General features: G+C 40.2%; 1 non-coding gene across 1 annotated transcript; it reads right to left on the reverse strand.

Moving 5' to 3' along the window:
* Positions 1-546: 546 nt before the first annotated feature.
* On the reverse strand, positions 547-653 carry LOC141624418 (small nucleolar RNA R71). The gene has a single exon (XR_012534224.1). It is a non-coding gene; the product is annotated as a small nucleolar RNA R71 (small nucleolar RNA).
* Positions 654-3,934: the final 3,281 nt, after the last annotated feature.

Genomic DNA, 3,934 nt, shown 5'->3' on the forward strand with positions numbered 1-3,934 from the left:
CTTTGATCACGAAATTGAAAGGACTTTGACAACCAATAGATGATTTGCTAGTAGAACTTTGAGAGGTATTGGTGAGGTTGTAGATATTCAACCAAATACTATTGAGTTCATTAACCCTTTTGAAAGAGAAGTGAGGAGAACCCAACACAAAATCCAACACAGAATCAACCCACAATGCCTAAGTTTTCATCACATTCCGTACCCACCGAGGAGAACCTGCCCAATGGTACTCCCACACCACAACACTTAACCGGAAATTTTATTGCCAAATCCGCATTTATCCAATTAGTCAAAAGAAGCCAATTTGGGGGGATGCCAAGTGAAGACCCTCATTATCATATGGAGACTTTTTGTGACTATTGTGATGCGATTTCTCAAACCGGTGTAACTCAAGACCAAATTCGATGGGTCTTATTTCCTTTTTCTCTAATTGGCACCGCGAAACAATGGTTGAAAGGCCTTGATAAGGCTACTCTCGGAATTGATTCTTGGAAGAAGTTGGCTCTAGCTTTGTACAAAAAGTTCTATCCACCGGAAAAGACTAACATGCTAAGAGCTCAAATTACGGGCTATAAGCAAAGGGATGAGGAATCTTTGTATGAAGCTTGGGAGCGCTTCAAGGGAATTTGTCGCTCATGTCCTCATCATGGACTTAGCGAGTGGTTCTTGGTACAACAATTTTGGAACGGTCTTTATGAAGATTCAAGGAACATTCTTAACATGGGGTCAAATGGAATGTTCACCGAAGTTGATGACAATCAAACTTGGAACAAAATTGAGGAAATGGCAGTCCATAACTCACAATATAGTAGACCTCGCAAGGCTACTAGAGGAGGAAAGCATGAAGTGGACTCCATTACTCAATTGGGTGCTCAACTTAGTGCTCACGTTGATACCATCAATTTGAAGTTTAAAAAAGCTATGGCTAGACTTGAAGAAGCCTCAAAATCACCAAAGTATCATGTTAATGCCATGACGGCATCTTCATCAATCCCAAGTGGGATATGTGAGAATTGTGGAACTTTGGGACATGACCAAAGTGAATGTAGAGGAACAAATGAAGAAGTAAATGCTTTCCAAGCATATAAGAGTGGTACCCTTTATTCAAACTATTATAATGAAAACACCAAATTCCATCCAAATCTCTCATACAAAAGCCAAAATGTTCAAAACCCTCAACCAACATACACCCCACCTCCCATGAGAAACCAAAATCAAAGACCCTTTTACAACCAAAACCAAGGTTACCAAAATCAAACTCCATACAATCAACAAAATGACCAAGGTTTTGATGTTCAAAAAGCGGTCCTCCAAATGCAAAAGAATCAACAAGAGTTTTTCACTCAAATGCAAAAAGATAGTCAAGCAAAGGAAATCACCATCAACAACATCCTAGCTCACACCAAAATGTTGGAAACCCAATTGACTCAACTAGCATCTTCAAGCTCACAAAGACAAAAGGGATTACCACCTCAAAGTAATCCCCCAAGACATGAAACGGTTAGTGTCATTCACTTGAGGAGTGCTACAAGGTATGAAGCACCAAAGAAGCAAGTTGAGGATGAAGTTGTGGAAGCTAGTGACAAAGAAGAAATTGTGCAAAACTCCAAGGATAGAGAATCATCAAAAGAAGAAATTTCAAAGAAAAATGAAGACAATGTCAAGGAGAAGGAGCCCATTGTGATTAGACTTCCTTTTCCAAGTCGTCAAGCCAAGCCCAAATTTGATGACCAACTTGGAAAATTTATGGAAATTGTGAAGAATTTGGAAGTCTCGATTCCTTTCACGAAATTAATCAATCACGTGCCAGCCTATGCAAAATACATAAAAGACATCCTCACAAATAAGAAGTCGATCCGTAAGCTTGAGACTATTGCCTTCACTAAGGTGAGTAATGCAATACTTCAAGGTTCTCAATACCGTGTACCATTGGCGACACCACGATCAACAAAGCCTTATGTGATCTAGGGGCTAGTGTGAGTGCTATGCCGTACTCGGTGAGTAAAAGGTTAGGTATGGGAGAGCTTAAATACACCAATATCACACTCCAAATGGCCGATAGATCGACGAAGATACCATTAGGGATATGGGAAGATGTTCCCGTAAGAGTTGGGAAATTTTTCATCCCGGTGGACTTTGTCATTGTTGACATGGAAGAAGACTCCAACATTCCAATCATTCTAGGAAGACCTTTCTTACACACCGCGGGTGTGGTGATTGATGTGAAGCATGGAGAGCTCACTCTAGAAGTGGGAGATGAGAGCATAACTTTCAATCTTGACAAGACCATGAGAGCTCCCCGTTTGCATGAACCATGTTTTATGGTTGATCATTATAGCCGGAAGGATGATAGGAAGAAGTCGGAATTCCAATGGAAGAAGAAAATTGATGATGCTCCATTCAAAGAGCAAGTGAATTGTAATAAAGAGAGCTTGAAAAGCTCACCAAAGTCAAGCAATGAAGAGGATGGCCTCATTGGCCAAGACAAGAAAGTGGGAGAGTTGTCTCTACCAACTCAAGAGATCTTTAGTGATAAAGTAGATGAAGTTTGTGGTCTTTGGGACGATGAGTTTGAAGGGATTTTCAATCCCTATATTGGTAATGATATCGATAAAGACCGACAACAAGGGCAAAGGTCTATTGAAGATCTTTATCATGATAATGAACAAGCTTTTGACTACTTCTTCAAGGTGTTGAGCAACATCAACAACACCTTGGACATGCCCCCATGACATCTCACTAAGGATGAGAGTTTGGTGGAGTCCTCCCTAAACCACCATTTATAAATATTTCTAACTCCCTAACTTGCATTTTAATTCTTACATTGCATTTTTGTCATTTTTGGATTTTTATGCTTTGATCAAGATAATTATCATTTTTGAGAGAAGTGAGGGAGGGACTAATGATTTAATTGATGTGTAGTGCTTTAGCTTAGTTTGGGGATAGCAATTGTCTAGGCTATTCATGCCTTAGTAGTGCCCCTACAATGAAGAACACGGGATTTGAAGAATGAAAAATGACACGGGATATGCAAGTGCACGGATGGAACTGAATCTGGGTAAAACAGGGAGAATCCGAGCGTCTTCAAGGGAATCCGCTCGTCTTCAGGAAAGACGCCCGTCTTTGCCAGAATCCGCCCGTCCATTTTAACTGAGAATTTGAAATTTTGGGACTGTCGAAGAATCGAGCGTCCTGGTAGAGAAGACGCTCGTCTTCAGAAATCCGCCCGTCTTTTTGCCTGTGAAAAACAAGAAAGCTTGCTGTCTCAGAATCCGCCCGTCTTCAGAGGAAGACGCTCATCCTGCAATCAAAGAATCCGAGCGTCTTTATACAAATGGGTTTTGTCCAAACTATTACAATTGGATTTCTCATGGAGAAGCATATTCTCCCGAACAACCTCAAATCCAACAAAATGAGAACCCATATAGAGATATGGTTGTTGATGCCTTTGAGTCTAATATTTTCAATAATGACGATCATCTTGTAATGAATGAAGAAGAACCACCGAATCCACAAGCAAAGGTCTTTTTTGACATGTTAAAAGCTTCTGAACAATCATTATATGAAGGGAGCAAAATGTCATTGTTACAAGCCGCCTCTAGAATAGTAACGGTGAAATGTGAGTTTAATATGCCATTTAATGCAGTTGATGCCATTGCTTCTTTGCTTCTTTGCTTGAGGATGCTCTCCCCGAAAATAATGTCATGACCCGAAGTTTCTACAATACCAAAAAAATAGTTAAAGGTCTTCAACTTCCGCATCAAAAGATTGATGCATGTCCCGAAGGATGTATGCTCTTTTGCAAAGATGAGTCTTTCCTTGACAAGTGCAAGAAATGTCAAAGAGATAGATATGAGACAAGGGAGGGAGATATTGTTTTGAGGAGAAAAAAAGGCAACAAGGGTTGTAAGAGAGGTGGCAGGAGTAAGAAACC

The sequence above is a fragment of the Silene latifolia genome, chromosome X, assembly GCF_048544455.1.
Source record: "Silene latifolia isolate original U9 population chromosome X, ASM4854445v1, whole genome shotgun sequence".
Taxonomy (NCBI): domain Eukaryota; kingdom Viridiplantae; phylum Streptophyta; class Magnoliopsida; order Caryophyllales; family Caryophyllaceae; genus Silene; species Silene latifolia.